The 22,826-nt window shown below is 41.5% G+C and overlaps 1 protein-coding gene and 1 long non-coding RNA gene across 2 annotated transcripts in view; one reads left to right on the top strand and one right to left on the bottom strand.

Moving 5' to 3' along the window:
• Stard13 (StAR-related lipid transfer (START) domain containing 13) overlaps positions 1 to 22,826 on the bottom strand; it is a 390,686-nt gene that overhangs the window by 213,736 nt on the left and 154,124 nt on the right. The window lies entirely within an intron of this gene.
• On the top strand, positions 1,373 to 8,547 carry 5430435K18Rik. Its single transcript, XR_868755.2, has 2 exons — positions 1,373 to 1,406; positions 7,834 to 8,547. It is a non-coding gene; the product is annotated as an RIKEN cDNA 5430435K18 gene (long non-coding RNA).

Raw genomic sequence — 22,826 nt, forward strand, 5'->3', positions numbered from 1 at the left:
TGTATATTGAATATAAAAGGTGGCAGTTGTTTCTGAGACTGGGCCTTTTGTTTTACGTTTCTTTGAGCTTTAACTGGAATTTGAATGGAGATAAAGTCTTTACGACTACAACATCTCAATTTTTAGCTTGGAAATAGAAAATATCAGTATGTACAAATTTAAATTGAAATTGGGACCTCCACCGTGAAAATATATTTGAAACCATACAAGTTCTGTCATGTTTCTCATTGCAAAGGAAGAAAACACTGAGTGATAGTGAGTTTGATGGGCTGACCTGACATTATGTAGCTTTCCAGGGGTAGCCAAGGGTAAGAACTCAGGGATCAGGGACCGCTCTACTGCAGCATCTGTTGTGCCATTGAAAGCTGTCTTCTTCCAAGTGCCTTTTTAATTTTACTATAAACTCATCAGATAAGTGACCCAAAACAAAGGTTAGTTTGCGATACAAAGGTTAGCGATTCTGCAGCAGCTTAGTTGGAGGTGAGTCGGGTGAGGCAGCGTGAAGCATTAGATAAGAACAAGAAGGAACACTTGACAGTTTAGTGTGTCTGAAAGGCCACAAAGAGTTCATTCCAAGTGGATCACTCATCAGAAGTCAGAGTCTGAGTCAAGAGGGACTCATGGCAAAAAAGCTAGATATGACTGTGGTTAATGTTCCCACATACACCCTTCAAGTACGCCTACGTATGTGCATGAATGAACCATTATTAATTCCCGTCTGTATTAACCCGATGGAAATTCTGTTGGTGAACTACAGTCATGAAGTAGTAATGTTTTGCACTAAAATTTCTATTTGACTCATTCTTTTGAACTGTTTTACAATTCAGAATAAAATTGACATCAGGAAGGCAATTTCAAGCGCCTTCCAAATGACTTTCTCTTGTCTGAATGTCTATTGTTAAAAAATATATATATATATATAGCATAAACAGACCCTTTGTTAGGACACTGCGGCAATGGCTCAACAGAGTTTTAATGTAATCCTTTCAAATGGCACCATCTAGGGTGATCAGAGTTTCCATTACGCTCTGTGTACAGAGGACACCGTGACAGCAGAGTACAACCCATATGACTCCGTGACCTGATGGTAACTTGTGGGAGAAAACCATAGAACTAAAAATAAGTCAGAGCGCTGAAGGGGGTAGAAACAAAAAGACTGCAAAGGCAAGCTTCTGGTGCTTTCCTGGACCATCCAATAGCCAGACGACACGATTCAGAAACTGCGAAAACCCACAAGCTCTTCCTTGTTAAAGCCTCACAGCTATGGGCTCACTGATGTCTCTAGCGGCAGAGACCAGCAGGTCCCAGCAGGACCCAGCAGGACCCAGCAGGACCCAGCAGGACCCAGCAGGACCCAGCAGGACCCAGCAGGACCCAGCAGGACCCAGCAGGACCCAGCGCTCAGGGTACATCATGCATCCTTATAAACACCCTTCCCGAGTCTTCCTTCAGACTCGCTTTCTTTCATCTTTTGACCATGGAACAGCTCCTAGCTAAATTCAGCAATGGAAATGTTCGTATGCTTGCCCCATAAGTAATTTTTTTCATCTCTTTCTTGCTGGAAAACAGGAATATCCAAAGGCTCTTTGTAGAAGAGTCGTGATTCAAAACCCAAGGACAATGGCAAGCGGTTGTCAGTACACATGTTTGCAGTTTCCTTTGTCTCCCCTGACAAAACTTGAGCGGGAGGGGGGGGGGCGGGGGGTGTGATCCGTTATATTTGGACTTCTTCAGTTCTGGACTTGATAGCTGACAACTTCAAAGCGAACTTATTTTATATTTTGTCAGACTTTGTCATCAGCTTAAGCACAGCGATGCATCATTATTTTTGAATTAGATTAAAAATATAAATATTGGGCTGGAGAGTTGGCTCAGTAATTAGGGCTGTGTACTGTTCTTTCAGAGAATCCAAGTTCAGTTCCCAGATGCCACATTGGGTGGTTCAAAACCACCTGCAACTCCAGCTCCAGGTAGATCTATGCCCTCTTCTGGTCTTGGTGGGCACTGTTGCATACACTCACACATCTCTCATATCCACATATACATAATTAAAATAAAATCATATAAAGGTGGAGAGAGTCCAAAGAGCATTGCAAATTTCTATGTTAGAAAATTCCTGTGTTAGCAGTTATAAAATAAACTGCTTATTCTATCAAAGGTTACCATTAGAACTATGCAGAACCCTACACAGTGCCAGGAAATGTCTGTAAAGTATGTCTGACACATGAAGAACCCCTTCAATTCAACAACAAAATCATCCCCCTAAACAAAAGATTTAATAAACATTCATGTAGAACAGTGGTTCTGAACCTTTCTAAATCTGCACCCCTTTAATACAGTTCCTCATGTTGTAGTGACCTCTAACCACAAAATTATTTTTATTGCTGCTTTATAACTGTAATTTTGCTACTGTCATAAATCATAATATAAATATTTGATATGTGACCGCTGTGAAAGAGCTGCTTTACCCCCAAGGGTCTCAGCCAGAAGGTCGAGAGATACAGATCTAGAGAGATGTAAATGGCCAACAAGTACACAAAAAGATGCTTATTGCTAAGATTAAGATTATTATCGCTACAAAAATTCAGGTAAAACCCATAATGGCCTCATGCACTCAACTACTATTATTAAAATCAGAAGATGGTAAGTGTTGGTGAGGGTGTGATAAAGCTGGAATTCTATGCATGCATAGTGAGAGTATAAAATGGTTTAGTCACTATGAAAGGCAGTAAAGACCTCCTCCCCAAAAGTAGATTCACAACACATATGATGTAGCAACTCTAGTCCTGGGCATGTACATTAACTAACTCTGCTATGGCAGCGTTTATGTAATCAGAGGATGTCACAATGAGCTGGGGGAAGGTTTGGTTCCACTTCATTTGAACACCATTTATTGGCATTTAGTGCCATGTTCTCTGCTAAGGGCCAAGAATGGAAAAGGAATACAATAAGCTCCTTATACTCAAGGACATAATTCCTTTTTTTAAAAAAATATTTTTATATTATGTATTTTCCTCAATTACATTTCCAATGCTATCCCAAAAGTCCCCCATACCCTTCCCCCCCCCCACTCCCCTACCCACCCATTCCCACTTTTTGGCCCTGGCGTTCCCCTCTACTGGGGCATATAAAGTTTGCATGTCCAATGGGCCTCTCTTTCCAGTGATGGCTGACTAGGCCATCTTTTGATACATATGCAGCTAGGGCCAAGAGCTCCGGGGTACTGGTTAGTTCATAATGTTGTTGCACCTACGGGGTTGCAGATCTCTTTAGCTCCTTGGATACTTTCTCTAGCTCCTCCATTGGGGGCCCTGTGCTCCATCCATAAGTGTGAGCATCCACTTATGTGTTTGCTAGGCCCCGGCATAGCCTCACAAGAGACAGCTATATCAGGGTCCTTTCAGCAAAATCTTGCTAGTGTATGCAATGGTGTCATCGTTTGGAGGCTAATTATGGGATGGATCCCTGGATATGGCAGTCTCTAGATGGTCCATCCTTTTGTCTCAGCTCCAAACTTTGTCTCTGCAACTACTTTCATGGGTGATTGTTTCCAATTCTAAGAAGGGGCAAAGTGTCCACACTTTGGTCTTCGTTATTCTTCAGTTTCATGTGTTTTGCAAATTGTATCTTATATCTCAGGTATACTAAGTTTCTGGGCCAATATCCACTTATCAGTGAGTACATATCATTTGAGTTCTTTTGTGATTGTGTTACCTCACTCAGGATGATGCCCTCCAGGTCCAACCATTTGCCTAGAAATTTCATAAATTCATTCCTTTTAATAGCTGAGTAGTACTCCATTGTGTAAATGTACCACATTTTTTGTATCCATTCCTCTGTTGAGGGGCATCTGGGTTCTTTCCAGCTTCTGGCTATTATAAATAAGGCTGCTATAAACATAGTGGAGCATGTGTCCTTCTTACCAGTTGGGACATCTTCTGGATATATGCCCAGGAGAGGTATTGCTGGATCCTCCGGTAGTACTATGTCCAATTTTCTGAGGAACTGCCAGACTGATTTCCAGAGTGGTTGTACAAGCCTGCAATCCCACCAACAATGGAGGAGTGTTCCCCTTTTTCCACATCCTCGCCAGCATCTGCTGTCACCTGAATTTTTGACCTTAGCCATTCTGACTGGTGTGAGATGGAATCTCAAGGTTGTTTTGATTTGCATTTCTCTGATGATTAAGGATGCTGAACATTTTTTTTTCAGGTGCTTCTCAGCCATTTGGTATTCCTCAGGTGAGAATTCTTTGTTTAGCTCTAAGCCCCATTTTTTAATGGGGTTATTTGATTTTCTGGAGTCCACCTTCTTGAGTTCTTTATATATATTGGATATTAGTCCCCTATCTGATTTAGGATAGGTAAAGAACCTTTCCCAATCTGTTGGTGGCCTTTTTGTCTTATTGACGGTGTCTTTTGCCTTGCAGAAGCTTTGCAGTTTCACGGGGTCCCATTTGTCAATTCTTGATCTTACAGCACAAGCCATTGATGTTCTATTCAGGAATTTTTCCCCTGTGCCCATATCTTCGAGGCTTTTCCCCACTTTCTCCTCTATAAGTTTCAGTGTCTCTGGTTTTATGTGAAGTTCCTTGATCCACTTAGATTTGACCTTAGTACAAGGAGATAGGAATGGATCGATTCACATTCTTCTACATGATAACCGCCAGTTGTGCCAGCACCAATTGTTGAAAATGCTGTCTTTCTTCCACTGGATGGTTTTAGCTCCCTTGTCGAAGATCAAGTGACCATAGATGTGTGGGTTCATTTCTGGGTCTTCAATTCTATTCCATTGGTCTACTTGTCTGTCACTATACCAGTACCATGCAGTTTTTATCACAATTGCTCTGTAGTAAAGCTTTAGGTCGGGCATGGTGATTCCACCAGAGGTTCTTTTGTCCTTGAGAAGAGTTTTTGCTATCCTAGGTTTTTTGTTATTCCAGATGAATTTGGAGATTGCTCTTTCTAATTCGTTGAAGAATTGAGTTGGAATTTTGATGGGGATTGGATTGAATCTGTAGATTGCTTTTGGCAAGATAGCCATTTTTACAATGTTAATCCTGCCAATCCATGAGCATGGGAGCTCTTTCCATCTTCTGAAATCTTCTTTAATTTCTTTCTTCAGAGACTTGAAGTTCTTATCATACAGATCTTTCACTTCCTTAGTTAGAGTCACGCCAAGATATTTTATATTATTTGTGACTATTGAGAAGGGTGTTGTTTCTCTAATTTCTTTCTCAGCCTGTTTATTCTTTGTGTAGAGAAAGGCCATTGACTTGTTTGAGTTAATTTTATATCCAGCTACTTCACCAAAGCTGTTTATCAGGTTTAGGAGTTCTCTGGTTGAATTTTTAGGGTCATTTATATATACTATCATATCATCTGCAGAAAGTGATATTTTGACTTCATCTTTTCCAATTTGTATCCCCTTGATCTCCTTTTGTTGTCAAATTGCTCTGGCTAGGACTTCAAGTACAATGTTGAATAGGTAGGGAGAAAGTGGGCAGCCTTGTCTAGTCTCTGATTTTAGTGGGATTGCTTCCAGCTTCTCACCATTTACTTTGATGTTGGCTACTGGTTTGCTGTAGATTGCTTTTATCATGTTTAGGTATGGGCCTTGAATTCCTGATCTTTCCAAGACTTTTATCATGAATGGGTGTTGAATCTTGTCAAATGCTTTTTCCGCATCTAAGGAGATGATCATGTGGTTTTTGTCTTTGAGTTTGTTTATATAATGGATTACGTTGATGGATTTCCGTATATTAAACCATCCCTGCATCCCTGGAATAAAACCTACTTGGTCAGGATGGATGATTGCTTTAATGTGTTCTTGGATTCGGTTAAGGACATAATTCCTAAAGGCACATTATTTAATAGTCTATGACCAGTGCTATGATAAGTCTGTGCAGAACAAAGAAGGAAGGCTCTTTGTTGTTATTGTTTAACTTTTTATTGTATGTATATGAGAGCTTGGTTGCTCTCTCTCCCTCTCTTCCTCTTCCTCCTCCCTTCCCCTCCCTTTTCCCACCCCGTCCTCTTTCCCCTTCCCCCTTCTCTCTATGTATGTATGTATGTATGTATGTATGTATGTATGTATGTATGTATATATGTATGTTATAGTCTAACTTATTTATGTAAAATATAGAAAGTGCTTCTGTCATCACAAGCACACAGTTACAAGTTCCAACATCATCTTGGACTTATTTATTCAATCAGATCTTTGCTATATACCCCTAGCTACCTTTGAACTTACTATGTAGATCAGACTGACCTTAAACTTCCAGTGAGCCTCCTCTCTGCCTTCCGTATTAAAGGCATGTGCCCCCATGCCCATCCACTATATGCATTTTCTTTGGGCAGTATGCTCTGTTCAAGAAGAGTGTTCCTAAATACGAGACTAGTCTCTTCCTCACCCAAAGTAAGAAATGAAATGTGAGGTGGAGGCAAGAGAGGGTCAGGGAATCAGACAATGATAGCATAATGCTACCATGGAAGAAATAACACATATCCAGAGAGATGTGAACTGAATTCTAAAGAATGAATAGGCAGACTGTCGATGAGCATGCGCTGAAAGTAGGGTAAAGGTGGAGGGAGAAGGATCAAGGGTGTTCCAGGCAGAAGTTGTGGAGGAAGAGCACGTTCAGGATGAAGACACATGCATTATGGCCTGGGGATAAATTCCCTAACATGGACAATAGGACACTGATGTTAAACAGTCGAGGTTACGGCCATGCAGATGTCATAATGGAAGAGAGTATTATAAAAAGTCTTACTGCCAAGTGTAAAACGTCAGACATTCATTATAGCCTAAATCCTACTTCTTGGTTTTAGGAAGTCTTATGTTTGAAATATGAGAGCAATGCCATCCATATTGCACTGTTACTTTTTCTGTTGCTGTGATAAAGCACCTCGACCAAAAGCAACTTAGGAAGAGAGACTTTAGTTTAAGCAACCTAAGAAGAGAGACTTTAGTTTGGTTGCAGAGAGACAAGTCCATCACAGCAGGGAAACACGGCAGCAGATGGCAGGCATAAAGACAGGAGCAGGAGCAGAGGGACCACAGCTTAACCCCAAGCAGAAAGCAGAGACCAAACCACAAATGGAGTGAGACTTTAAATCTCAAAGTCGGTCTCCAGAGCCACGTGTACTTCAGCATGGGTGGAGTAGTAAGTAACACCAGCTCAAATACCTCAGTCTGTGGGACGTTTCCCATTCAGATCATCACTCATTCACAAGACATGTGCTAGCCCATTGATTTAGTTATCTTATGGGTAACTAAACATTGGCTATTGTTATTACCATTACAATTAAATATTCTTACTTGCTGCTAAGTTTATTTCTTGATGTTTAGATTCCCTTTAATACTTTCTTTGCAGGAGTACCGGAATTCTCCCTGTCATTCATACACTTTAAGGGTGCTTGGCTTTGTGTCTTCTGTTCACGTTCATGTGACCATCATTAATGCCCTTTGTCCCCTAGACGTTTTTTACTTCTGCCTTCATATCATGTATATGAACAAGATTTTATGTTATAAAATCTAGGAAACACCAACAAGAGAAAAAACTATAGTGTCTTCCTGATACTTTACTCCACCTGATGTGTTCCTTTATTTTTTCCATGACTACTCTCCTTTATTATCCCCATGGGTCTTTCAAACTCCTTGCAACTAAGATAACATGTTGTGGTACCAAATCATTAATTGCAAAAGAGCATTCTGCCTGTGTAGAGCCCAAGAAGATCTGGGTTGGTTTAGAATCATGTGTTGAAGAAAACTTTAAAATTCAAGCACATTCTCTAATCAGACACTCACTCTTGCCCTCTGCGTGACTCACAGGCAAGCCACAAGATTCACAGGAAGCTGTGTTTACCCTGGAACATAGAACATGGAAGGAACATGGGGAAGAGCAGTACCATTGGCCAATTTCACTTGACCTACCAAGATCACACAAGCTGCATTTCAAACTCTGAAGTATAGTTCTACTTAAAGTGTCACCTTGGAGATAAATTATCCTCTGGAAGAAAGCTGGCTGGCCTGCCCAGTTCCAAAGCAAAGGAAATGAGAATCTCAAGTGCTGTGTCTTGCACCATGAGTTCTGGTTGTAGATTACATACCTTCAACCTGACAAGCAATGGTACCAGCTATATGACTGCCTTTCTACTAACTCTCTTTCTATCACTTTGTAACTAGAGGAAGGAACTATTCTACAGTGCCCTTCTTCTAATTATTTGTAGTTTAGTTTTTGTATAAGTATGTATTATATGCGGATTCTCTCTTTTCCTACCTCTACTCCCCCATTAATCCCATTTGTATGCTAGACATTTTTATTTCCACCTTCATAGCATATGCATGTACCTGATATTTTGTGATAAAATCTAGGAGACACCAACAAAAGAAAAAATATATTGTCTTCCTGAGACTTGATTCTCTAAATGTGAATCCCTAGCTATACCATCTTCCTACAAGTGACATAATTTTCTCCATTTTTATGGCTGAAAAGTTTTCATTTTGTTTACCTATGTTAATAAATTTGCCTATAACCTGTTGTCCTCTGTTGTTGGACACCAGACTGGTTTTGTCATATGTTGACCTGGAGTCCTTTGGGCAAATACTGACTGGGACATACAGAGGAGTGTCCATTTTTAGATTTTTAAGAAAGCTCCGCACTGACCTCCATGTAGTGGCTGGACATGTTTACATCACTATTACAGTTTATCAGAGTCCCCACATCCTCTCCAGCATCTCTTGTGACTTGTTTCTCAATGGCTGCCATTCTGACTACAGTGGGATGGAACCTCATTGTAGTTTTGATTTCCATTTCTTTGATGCCTAATGGTGTTGAGTACACTTCTATACATTTATTGGCTACTTATAAACCTAGTTATTGATTGTGTTGTTGACCTCTAAAATGAGGACATTGAAAACAAGGAAAATGGGACATTTCTAAGAGCTAAAAGACAGCAAGGGTTTAAAAATGCCACTCTCTAGACTCTAGAATATAAAGTTTACAGACCATCACAATCATTAGTTTCCTACATCTATGGTCACCTGAGTTGGATTCATACAATGCTGGCTCTGTAAACAATCGGAATGGAAGGAGAATAGGATCATGATCTCTACCCTTTCCTAACAAACTACCATCTATTGATAGATTCTGGAAGCTAAATGTGTCATCTAGGTGATAAATTATCTCCAGGAGAGAAAGCAAGTTGGCTGGCCCAGCTCTAAAGCAAACATGATGTGATCTGATCATAGTTCATGCATCATGTCTTCAGTTGAATACACACAACTGTACATGTATGCTGTGCCTACCAGCCTCTAAAGAATAGCTGTAAACACACGGTCACATAGGCTGCCCTGGTTAAACCAGGTGGGTTACAAAACAAACCAGACATGAATGTGAGAAAGGTTTATAGGAGGAAGGAGGACAGAGGTGGTAGAGAGATTTGAGAGGGTAGAAGGTGAGAATGAGCAGTGTGCATTTTGTACATGTAGGAAACTATCTAAGGACAAATTTAACTCATAAAAATACTACATGGCATTGAAGAAGACACTAGAATGGAGAAAAGCTTATGCTCTACAGTAAATACTTCAAGCACCCTCTCAAGAGCACTCTAGTCATTCACAGGAATAAAAAGGCCAATGACCGACACAAGGGTCCTCATGAAATCAAACAGACTTTTTGATAGCCAAGGAGACTGGTGAAGGAAAAGGCAGCCTTGGTGAGGTATACATATGATAAAGGAATAACATCTGGAATATACAAAGAATCCAAAGAAGTAAACAACAGGAAGCCAGTTTTTAAAACCAGTGATTGGAAGGCCTGCTGTTGGCCATGCTACAAACTGAGGAGGACAATGTTAAACTGCACTGAAGGAGACAGACAGCCCAGGACACTTCGGTAAGCCCTGGCCTGCCAATATCTTAATGCTGTTTAGGCATGTGCTAAGTCAACAGGTCCAAGAAAGGAAATGCCTTTCAACCAAGCTATTTAATATCAGTAAATTGCAAAGGACAAGTAGACTGTATGCTAAGAGAGAAAAAACATTCCCATAATTCCATAGTTCAGTAGTGATTGAGCATAAAAATAGATGTGAGAATATCCTACTTGAACCAGTGGTACGGGACTGTAAATCAAGCACTTGGGAAGCAAAGACAAGAAGATCAGGAGTTCAAAGCTATTATCAGCTCCTCAGAAACAAGGGGAACTCAAGACCAAACAAATAACAGGACCCAACAAGAGAAGTGTATCTGTCCTACCTATCTCTTGACTCTCCTCTTCACCTCTCCCTGCCTCCTTAGAGTCTATAGATGTGCCCAGGGCTCCGTGGGAAGACTAGGGAAGGAGAACTCCAGCAGAGGCCACTGTGTTTGTCACTTTCCTCACCATCTCAACAAACCATGTGACATAACAGCTGAAAAGGAGGAATTGTGTATTTGAGTTCATGCTTGCAGATCAACTGGTCTACCACACTGAGGAGGTTAGAGCAAAGCAGTTCACATCCCAGTAGCTGGGAGTTACAGAACAGGGAAGAGGAAAGAGGAAGGACCTAAGATATGGTATCAAGATAAGATACTAGCCAGTGACTTGCATCTCTCAGCTTGAACCTTCTCCAAAAATTCCATCCCCCAGGGACTCTCTCCATGTAGGTATGCACCCAGGGTCTCCCCACCCCCACCCCCCGCCTACTCTTTTCCTTCTGGTCTCTCCAGATTTACTTAGTCCAGAAGCAACTTGCTCCAGAAACACCTCTTTCCCTCCATCTCTCTCTCTCTCCTCTGTACTTCCTGGGGACAGCACTTCTTGGTGTGATGTGGTCTCCCCAACTCTCTTTACCACTTCCCCTCTCAGCTTTTCTTTCTAGCCCATATCCATATGTGTTACCTGCCCACCAGGGACCCATAGCCACCACACTTACCTAGTATCCAGAGTGTGCAACAGTCACCAAAGGGTGGAGCACCCACCCCCAACAAAGATAATGCTAGATACCTATGCCAAGGAACTCCTCGAACATCACAACTCCAGATGCCGAGATCCTGGCACAAAAACACACTCACAAACAGCCAAGACAATATGCCTCCTCCAGAAAGAAGCCAACAGCCCTATTGCAATAGGCCTTGAGAAATGCAATTTAACTGAAGCACAAGATAAGGGCTTCGAAAATTAATAATTATGAATATGTTTAAAGACCTCAAAGATGATATGACCAAATAAATGCCTTAACCAAGACTGGAGAGACATTCAAGGCATAAAAGTAGAAATAGATTTCCCTAAGGAAAATCCAAACTGAAACAAAACCGGAAATAAAAAACTTAGGATGTCAAAACCTTCAGCAAGATGCCTCACCAGGAGATGACAGGATATGGAAGAGAGGATTTTGGGTCTTGAATGCGGGTAGAAGAAGTGGATAGCTCAGGCAAAGACAACGTTGAAATCAACCTTCTGTGCCAAGACCTAGGCCTGCTGGCATCTTGGTCTGAGTTGGGGCATGGGTGGAGGCACTTGGCAATAGATGTCTTGATCTCAACAGTTGGGAATCTCATCTGAGACTGACTGGAATGGTTGTGTTTCCCTTGGGGTTTGTGGATAATAGAAGTACCCACTGTGCTCCTACTCTGTGTCAGGCCTTGTTCTGGGTGCTGGGATTAAAACTCAAAGAGAAAAAACACCAACAAAACAAAAACAGAGCAATGAAAAAAACATGGTCATCAGTTTCAAGGACCATAGTGTAGTGAGAACTCCCAGCTCTATGTTCAAATGCACTCTGTACACATGAGTGTGTGCAGGCTTGTAAGGTCAAGAAAGGAAAACGACGTGTGTGATAGACAGCCTAAGGGTGTTTTTGTGTGAGTGAACACTGTGACATTGAGTCTTTAATCCCTAACCAAGGAAAAGATAAAAATCACCAGGTGATCGGAGTCATCTGGAGCTGGAAACCAGGGTTCAAGAGGCCGCAAAGGCTGTCTGACGATTTGTCGGGAGTCAATGCTGGAAACCTCACCTGGTGCTGAGAACAGAAGGGACTTGAGCAGAAAGGCTGAGTTTACAGAAAAGGGCAGAGACTGGGGCTAACAGCCTGTACAAAGTCATTCTGTGCTGCTCGCTGTCTCCTGGCAGTAGAGGTCTGGTATCGGAGCAGGTCTGCAGGGTCAGGGTCATGCTGTGTGCCTATGGAGTAGGTGTGACCACAGCGCTACAGAGATGGGCACAGGCTGAGCAGCCCCAATTGTGGAAACTGTTTAGGAAGATCCAGAGACAGTTGATGAGATTTCTTCCTGTAGTGGAGCTCCACTAAGGTATATCTTTTGAAGAACCTCATGGTGTCTGAATCCTCTCCTCTTACACAGGGCTTTGGGAGTCACTAATAATGCATTGCCCTGCATTGTTAATACCCCTTGTGGACACACCCTACCCTGACTTGCCCAAGCACATGGACCTGAAATAACCTACTTGGTACTCTGCCCTGCAGCCCGGCAGGCTGAGATCTGCCCTTGAGTCAGAGATCAATCCTCACATCAATGGCAGATAGGAACATGTGTCAGTTTTACTGCAGTGGCTGATGGGACCACACTGCTTCTGCTTTTGCCACATCACACGCTAACCCTTCAAAAGTTACCTGATGCAGGCTGCATTTGCAGCCTGTAGCTAACAAATAGGAATCCAGTTGGTTAACCAGCACAGAGCGGGTAGGGAGCTCTTCCCTGTCTCATCAGCGTGTGATGGCAGAAGAATGTTGCAAGGAGGGCTGGCAAGCGTTTGGGTTTAGGTGACAGGAGATGGCTAAGCCAGGACTTCTAGCTGCTGTATCCCCCCCTCCCCATGATTCTGTCTTATATACTTACTTTGGCTGTTAAATTAAAATTAAAGGTTTCAAATACTTCTCCCATCATAAACTATAGACAACATAAAAGAAATAATCCAATGAATTCATCTGAGAAACAAGTTGTTCTCTGGTATTCAAACTGTATGTACATATTTACTTACACATCATTAATAAAGTATAAAATTTACAACCACTGAATTTGTATTATGTAGCTATTTACTTTAATAATTACCTCAGTTGCAATTAAAATGAATGGGCTGTATTAGTCACAGTTAATTATCTTCACTCGTTGTTTTTAATCAGAAGAGTCTGATTTTAGGGCTTAGGTAGCAAAATTGTCCTATACATTTTTTTATATTAGTAGCTTCTTAAGTCTGTAAGACTCACAAAACTTTCAAGTTCTACCAATATTGATTTTAAAATATCAATTGAAGAAATAGAAACAAGAGTGAGCTACCCTTTATCCTCATAAAGATAAAGATGTAGAAGTTGGTTTCTACGGCAGATGTTTTGTGAAATTTTAAATAGAAGGGAATAGAAGACACTGGGCCTGGGGAATGAAAAACACTCAAAGAATCCAGTCAAATGCAAGCATTTATGTGATTGCAAAGACTGCTATGCATGCTATTGTTAACGTTAGCTTGATGCTTATAATGAACAACATAACTGCTAAACTTAAACTCATTCCTAAGGTCAGAACCAAAAGGTGTTCCTCAGAATCTGACTGCCTCCAGATGCTGTGTAGCTGTTTCCTCCGAATCAAAATGCCTCCTCACTGAGGGAATAGACAGCTTTATAAGACCAGGGAAGCCAAGAAAGCCTTCAGGAGAACCAGGAAGCACAGGAAGTTGGGAGATTTGCAGTCCCACCCCGAGATCATAAGGGCATTAACCTGGGAGAGGAGGTTGCTCCACTGAACACCCCAATTCACCAACCTAAATTTGGTTCGTCAATCATTTCTTTGGTTTCCCTTAGATATTATATCTTGGGGGAAATAGATGTTTATTAATGTCTCCCCCAAGGAAAAGTCACATGACATCAGCATCAAAGAGTGACAGGGTCAATTCTGTAAGATGCACTTATTGACCCCAAGTTTCTGGGTAACTTGAGTTTTGCTTCCCAAGACCTTTGGCAACCTGACTCAGTCAGAATAAGATTTCAGGGGCTCCAGAGGGCTGCACTATGGCTTTCTGAAGCAAAAGCACCATTCTTGGGAAAGAAGAAGTATTTCTAACCTCTTTATAAATTTATAACTCATGGCAGAACAGAAATGAGGGCATAAAAATGAATCAGTGCACACCTGTCAGGTTCACTGGAAGTGTAACTTAAAATACCCATTTGCGTGTTTCAGGCATGTTGTGTACATGCAAAAGAATTGTTAATCCTGGCCCCAGAAAATGGAAGTTTTCATTCTAGCCCCTCTGGAGAATAATACAGGCTCAAGCCTCCAGGTTTCAGCTCTGGCAGCTAAAAGAATGGAAGGCCCTTCTCCAGCTAAGCTGTGAAGTCCTCTTCATCTTGGACATCAAGCCAGAAGGCAAACAACGTTAGAAAAACCTCTGTGCTCCTTACCTATCTCTAGATGGGTTTACATGTAGCAGTCTCAGGAGAGGACTCCCATACATCAGCTGCTGCTTCAGTACTTCATTTCCAGGACACTAATCAGTTAGACAGAATGTGGATATTCTTAACCACATGTAGCGTGCGCGCTCTCTCTCTCTCCTCTCTCTCTCTCTCTCTCTCTCTCTCTCTCTCTTTCTCTCTCTCTCTCTCTCTCTTTCTCTCTGCCTGTCTGTGTGCCTGTGTGCCTGTGTGTGTGTGTGTGTGTGTGAGAGAGAGAGAGAGAGAGAGAGAATGTCCCCTTCTTGGTGACTAGAAAGCATCAGTCTGGATTAGATAATGGTTATAAAAAGTCTTCATTAAATTGTTAAGAGACTGAACATGTTTTATATTAAAATAAATGACTATATCTTATTAAGTGGAACATCATCTAGATAATATATAAAATTTTATTCTGTGCTCTGGGGAAGGAAAAGGCAAAGCAAACAACACTGACAATTATCTAAATAAAGAACATAACTTTAAATTCTTAACCATAAGCGAGCCAGCATCATGAGTCTGATTCTTTATTGTTAGTTATATCTACCAAAATCATCACTGACTGGGATTTGTGCAGTTTACCTTTTAAGGCAACTCAGAGTATCTTGTTTTGTAAGCAGAAGTGTTTTTGTAAATGAGGGCCATCAGAGAAAGAAGAGAAATGGGCAGAGAGCACAGACCAAGGGCAAGCAAAGTGCATGTTCTGTTTACACAAAAATTGGAAACGTTTGAAACCTTTAGATACATTTAGGAAGCCCATTACAGGTGTGTAGGGAACAGTTACTAATGACTCTTTGCTGGATCTCAAAGACAGATGGAGAGTCTTTGGCAAAGATACCCAGGGCAGGAAACATCAGGGAAGGGGCAGCCATCCATCGGGCACCAGCTGGGGATTCGCATCTGTGCTTCTCACCATTTTGACTCCTTTATCATGTACTGGTCTGAATGCTCTCAGAACTCCTTATAGCAACTGCCTGTGGCCTCTGTCTTCAAATGGACCAAACTCTGCATGCCAGATGGAAGACTCTTCCTGTCAGGATACCTAAGAAGACTCGGATGCTCAGAATTCTCTGGAAAGAACCCAGCCTATGGTCAAACAAGCCACTGGGGATGTTATTACATTGTAGCCTTAGCAGGGCAATTGTTTTCAAGAATGGACCAGTTCTTGCAAATGTGGACAGACAGCAGAGAGGTGGTCCTTTCCTGTAAACTCTTTCCTAAACGTCTTTGCTGGGTAGGTAGAGAAGTTGTTGTTAGAAACGGAATTGCTTGTGATCGTATAGACACGCCTACAGGTCGGTAGTTTGAGTCTTATTTATTAAGAAGCTCATACACCAGATATTTGCTCACAAGCTAAATACCCTACAGGATGGACTAGCATCTCATTTGCGCGTGACAGATGCCGGATTCATTTGGCTGTGTTCCGTTCTATTTAGCCTGATGAGGTGAGAAGAATGTCATCAGGGAGTTTTACACTTATTTAATCACATGTCCATATTCTGGCTAACTAAGGAGAGAACTGATTCCCAATACCACCACATGTGCATTGGCAGACATACCTTCTCGAGTACAGATTAGGAATCTAATCTTCTTAGTCTCATGTGGGCACTTAACTATCTTCCATTTACTGACATTAAGACTCGGGCAAGAGTCCCGAGGAAATGGAATGTAGAATTGTGCTCTGTTTAATTATTCCAAAGCCCTTTGTCTCTTACTTGTAAGGTACAATATGGGGAAGGCTTCTGGATCATGCCTAAGAGCTTTTATGGCAATGCCAAGATCCACTGGAACAAAGGCACATTTGTTGAGTTCTGGATGCAAACACTGGCCTAGTTTTGCAGAGGTAAACCGCAAGTGTTTGCACTTGAGCCTGGAGAAGATCTGTTCGAAAAATCGTTTTTTCCAATGCTTAGACAAGCTACTACCAAATACTACAAAGCACTACTCATTCAGTACATTAAAACAAACTTAAAATACGAGCTGCATATGCCCGGTAAAGGGCTGATCTTAGGGAAGTATATCCTCAGGGGTGTTTGTAAGGGCCAGGTAAGATTACCCTCCCTGAAGATGAAGAAAGAGATTCTTGGCATTTCTAAAAAAGGCAGCAGGGGAGATTACTAAGGCAGAAAAGTGGCCAGATGACAGAATCTGTAGACAGCTTCTTTCTACCTGCTGGTTCTTGGGCAACTCAGTAAAGCACCCAGTCTCCAATTGTTCTCACCAAGTGGGAAGGAATGTCTGCCTGCTTTGAAGGCTGTGAAGAAACGCTACTGAAATTAGGGTTTTGAGAATGTCCTTGCCAACTAAAATTCTACATAGCAGAGCGGAGAATACTAATCAAATAACAATATAATTGTCATCACAGTTACAATGTCAACTGACAATAGATATTCACTCTGTGCCAGACACTAAGGGAGGCTTAATATGAATTCATTCACTGTGTGTCATAGCATTATTAACTTTGTTTAAAAAAACAGGATATTATGCAACTTGGATTTACTATCCTGACCTAGGTCTACCTGACATCGCTCTGGGCTTCCCTGTCATAACCATGGGAAAGACAACAATTTACCACCCAAGGGTGAATTCTGTGTGGTGAGACAGTGGGATCAGAAGGTCACAGTAAGACGGTATTTCAAGAAAACATTAAGCACACACACACACACACACACACACACACACACACACACATGAGAAATAGGCTGTTAGTATAATCTGAAAGTTTCAGTTATATACCTGATAAGTAATAAAGATTTTTAGGGCAATTCATATACAGTTTGGATGAACACACTCATTTATAACACTACTGATGGGTTTCATAATACCACAAAGAACTTAATATATAGTTTTCACAATGGAAATAAAATGGGAAAATAGATGAGATGCCACATGGTAGAAAGGCAGGGAGCAGATCAGAGCATCCCCACAGTGCCGGTATTTGGTTCATTTTAGAAAAGATTAGGCAAAGCAAGTGATAGGCTCATCTCTAGATTCTCCCACAACACTAAATCAGCCCCAAGTTATTGTTAAAACATGTGAGGGTTTTTTTTTTTAAAGCAGGAAATCCTGTCTCCCCTGCTTGAAGCCTCTCCCATAACATGTGCTTTCTGGGCTGTGGAGTTGCACTGGCCCAGGGAAATGTCCTGAAAACCATTTTTCTATAACCAAGAAAGATTGCTTATGGAATATGTAGAAATACAGAAATTACCCAGGGTGAACTGTTGACATTCTCCGGTAAAATACTGAAACTGTGACCTAAGGGAATCATATTCCAACCATGGATTCAAACAACCCAGGACTGAATATACTTGAAAAAATATTCCTTAAACAAATCAGCATACAACTATCAACACATGATTTACTTTAGATGGCACATTATGCACAATCTAGACATTTATGAAATACACAGGAGGACTGTGAGTGGACATATGCAAATACCACATGTATTATTTAAGGGATTTGCACACCTGTAGACTTTGGTACCTGTGGGAGTCTGGGGATCAGTTCTTTGTGGATATTGGGGCACAACTATGGCTTCTTTTAAGCCCACAACACTTATGGTGAGGTAAAGGAAGGGTTTTGGTAATGATTGGGCATCTCCCTGAGATTTGGCTGGTAAGCCATGCTTTCTCTACGTCTTCTTCTAAAGATGCTCCCGTTACCTTCTTCTTCTAAAGATGTTCCCATTACCCTCTGGCCTCCCTGCAGCAGACTAGCTCCATCAGCCTCCCTGAGGAGCTCTGGACTGTAGTTTCTTCTCCTTGGAAGCACAGCAGAAAAGAGGAGGAGTCTTCCCTGTCATATCAGTCTGTCTGGCCTTAAGTATGAAACTAAGTTTTAGTTTTGAGCCTCTACAATTTAAAGGCTAATAATTATGACAACTGTTCCAGAAGTTGTTGGAACAGACAAAAGGACATCTTCCTCTGCCCTGTTGGTGAAGAAGTTATCTGGTAATTGGGTAATTGGTACCTGCATTGCAATCAATGAAAATAAGTAGAGCCAGATTATAAAATATCGGTTTTAAACATTCAGAAGGGAATAGCACTGGACAGAGCAGGGTGGGAGAAGGAAACTGATCAGGTAGGAGCTGCAGCTGCTCCAGCTTTCTATCATGGGGAATGGCAGTTCCTTCTGAGGCACACATCACACTGAATTGAGAAGATGCAGATAACAACTCAGGAAGCAGAAATGACTGCAATGTATGGAATAGAAAGTCAGATGCTACAGGTCTATAAAGACAGAAGACTTTAGAGGTCTGCTCATGGTCTCCATGTGTCTGCTGTTGAGGACGGGCAGACAGACAGAAACTCCATGACACCAGGCAAGGGCAACTGGAGAGTGGTAAATACTGAGTGATGTTTCCCAATGCTCTTTCACATTTCCATGGGGTTTTAAAGCAATGTTGACTACATTTGCCACTGGACTGGTTTATCCCCTCCCCCCTCAAAAGATGTTTGTAACAAGCAGTGTTAGAGTTAGAGCCCATCTGTCAATCAGAAGCAAAGGGCAGGTATTCTTACTGCCCATTGTAAAACTTTAGGCTCATTAAATGCAGGCTCTCCTTGTACCACATGAGAAGGCCTTGGCCATGTATACTGGAGTTCAGGAGAGAGTGCCAGATGGATGCTCAGCTGCCGCAAGATTGCCACATGAGGGAAGTCCATTATCTGTGACCCAGAAAGTATGAGTCTTTTATCTACATCCTTAATGCTGAAGCAAGCTGGTTTGTTAACTTGCAAGAGGAATATGATTTCAAAACCTCCCTAGATTTCCACAGTTTACCATGACTATTAGATATTGACAGGGATGTAACTTTCTGAGAAATAAAAGATGAGGGAATCAAGATCAAATGTGGTGTTTGAGATGCGTCCTTAGCAATTGTTTAGGGTGTCACAACAATACATACAATATATAACTATACATTATCTTCAAGTTGAGGATAACAATATTAAAACTGAACTAGATGGAACTGGAGGTCAATGTGTTAAGTGGAATATATATATATATATATATATATCATAACCATAGTAGCCCATATGCTATAGAAAAATTTCTACCACTCTGGAGGCAGGGACAGTGGGTGTGGTGCCTGGTAAGAGCCTGCTACCACAGAGACTACCTTCCTATTTCTCAACCTTCCTAATGCTGTGACCATCACATTGTGATGACCCCTCAACCATAAAACTATTTCATTGCTACTACACAACTATACGGTTTTTTTACTGTTATGAATCATAGTATAAATATCTGATATACAGGATATCTGATATGTGACCCCTGTGAAAGGTTTGTTTGTCTCCCAAAGGGTTGCGACACACAGGTTGACAAACACTGCTCTAATCTCAGTTGTGGAAGGAGCCGGGTCTATCTGTATAGACTGTTCATAAGGCCACCAATCTCATTCATGAAGGCCCTGTAGCTATGTCCTAATCACCAGCCAACCCCGAGATTTCCGCTGCTGAATACCATCTCTGTGGGTGTGGGGATTTCTACACATAAACATGGCAGAACATACTACTACAGCAAAATTGCTCTTTTGAAATCTCAAATTACAATTGTACTTTCTCACCAACATTCCTAGTAGGCAGTAGTTTGGTTCCCAAGTGTCCCCATGGACATACAGGTATGGAAACAAGTGTTTGCACACTTGGTTCCCAGAAGGTGGCACTGTTTTGGGAGGCTGTGACACTTGGCTGGTTGGCATGGGCCACTGGAACCCAGTCCCTAAAAGTTGTGTCCTTTCTCAGCTTTGGCTCTGGCTTCCCTGCTCCCTGCCCTGCTAAGAAAGTATACAAGCCACACTGTAAGCTCTGCATCATGTATCTAGGTGGCCCAGCTGCCTTGCCTTTCTTGCTGTGATGGATTCAGCTCCCAAACCATGAACCCAAATCAACGTTTTCTGCCTTAAGTTTTCTTCTGTCAGGCATTTGGTTGCAGCAAGGAAAACAGTAACTAACACACGGACTAACTGACCGTGGACCTAGCTACCTGCTTGGAACTGCCTTCCCCTCATTTGACTGTGGTGAGGAGAGAGGCTGTCTGTGGGTTACTGCTAGCCAGTCATGGAACACAGCAGGCTGACAAAGGAGTCGGTTCCTGAGAGCCCTGGAAACTCTTGCCTTTGGCTCCTGCTAACACCCCTTGAGGCCGTTTAGAATTTCATTAGATTGCACAGACGTCAATGATGCATTCTCAACATGTCCTTCTCTTCTGTCCCCAAGGTTCAGATTAATAGCATGATTAGATGGTTCTTATAATCTTCTCAGTTCCTTATCACTTCCCCCAAAAAAACCCTTGCAAGGTTAAGCTTGTCCTGGTTTCAAATTATCAGAAGACTTGAATGTTTGAAGCAGTCTACTGATGGCTCTGGTGTGCTCTGTTTTTCTAATTTAATTTCATTACATGGCTATGGGGCCTCTTGTTCTAATACAGCAGAATAGCTTTAAAATCTTATTCCACCATCTTTTATGTCCATTATTTCCCCATCTTTGTAACATAAAATGTGGTATATTGTTATTATATGTTACCGTCAAGTTGAGGACAATAATATTAAAACTGAACTGGATGGAACTCGTGGTCAATGTGTTATATGAAATAATTGAGTCTCTGGAAGACAAGTGCCACAAGACATCACTTACATGCCATCTAGGTTTTACAGTTGAGCTCACAGAAACCGAGAAAAGAATGGTGTATACTATTACCCACGCAAAAGAATGGAAGGAAGCATGGCTGACGGCTGGTAGACAAGCAATAGAGGTTCTGGTGTTCCTCAGATGAGGACAATGTAAGAAAGAACTCAGGTGTGATTTCATCACAAAGAGATGATCACCACTTAAAGTGTCAGACAGCTGTGTTTACCCCGACCTGAACATTCCAAAATGTTACCTGTGTCACCAATAAAAATGTCATACAAATATTCCACAAATGTACAAAAATTAAAAATAAACAAATTATTAAACTGTAGGCACAAAACAGCAGGGGATGCAATCAGGACTTATGATAGGCCAGTACAAAAGCCAGAGGGTACAGAAATATGTTTTCATACTTTGAATACATGTGAAAATAGGATAGAATTTGCATGTGAGCAACGATGGATAGCATTCTTATACTCCAGCTGTACAGCTCCCACATCTGGAGACACAATGTGCCTGCGATCACAATCACCACGACGGCTATGATACCAGGAAGAGGAAGAAAAGAAGATTTGAGAGGAATGACCTTTTAATGCTGGTTTTGCAAACCAGCTGTGTATCCGTTTCCTTCTGGAAGAAGTTAGGCTGGCCATCAGAGTGTAAGAGCTCTGCCTTTGGAGCTGCAAGAACTACCTAGTGCATATAGTAAGTTAAAAAGGAAATGTAGGCACGGATGGGCTGGAGAGATGGCACAGCAGCTAAGAGCACAAACTGCTCTAGCAGAGGACCTTGGTCCCCAGGAGCCATGAAGGAATGCTCACAACTGCCTGTAACTCCAGATCCGGATGCTACATACCTGGACCCTATGGATACTTGCACATATATGTATATACATCCACATCCCCTTAGACATATACATATAGTTAAAATAAATCCTAAGGAGTTTAAAAATAAAAATGTAGGCAGATTTTTCTAAATAAGGATATGTAGTTTGTATGTGTGTATACATGTGTATGTCTGTGTCTGTGTATGCATGTGTAGACTTCAGAATGATTGTTTGGAAATTATGATATTTCAAATGAATAATTTTTAGGATAATTCTGGCAGAAACCAGGGGCTTAGGGAATGCTTGGCAAATAATTGTGTATGTGGTGCTGAAAACTTTCAGATCATGGATGTGCATGCTAATATTAAAAATACTTCAACACAATATACTTTATCTTTGATTAACTTGTAGATGCCATGGCACTTTTTCTGAAAAGAAAGGTAATAAGCTAGAAATAAATATTTTATGCTTCATCGTGCCACTAATGAGATAGAACACAGACATGAATTCTAGAATGTGTCCCAATGTGGCTTCGTCTCACAGCGCCACTGCTGTGTGAGGAGCCTAAGGTTACACTTCCTCAGTAATATACAGTTCATTGGATACCAAGCCGTAAAAGCCACACCTATTATTATTCATTTTACATCTTTATAAAGCTAAGACGCACCAAGCTTCTACTTGCTGTATGGATAAAAGAATCAATGTTGGACTCACTCAAAGTTCTTTTTGTTTGTTTGTTTAATGTAGTGTCTTTCTGTAAGTGCTATTAGTAGGACTGACCAGTGCAAGTTCCCCTCGAGTCCTCTCAAGGCATGCCCAAACCTCCATCTTTAAGAGTGAAATAACTGGTGCAAACAATGCTCAGCAGCTCTCAGAAGAGGCTGAAATAGAGGTAAGGATACAGCGCATCACAGGTACTGGGGAAGGCATCTCATTGCTGCACTTCCC

The sequence above is a fragment of the Mus musculus genome, chromosome 5 (assembly GCF_000001635.26).
Source record: "Mus musculus strain C57BL/6J chromosome 5, GRCm38.p6 C57BL/6J".
Taxonomy (NCBI): Eukaryota; Metazoa; Chordata; class Mammalia; order Rodentia; family Muridae; genus Mus; species Mus musculus.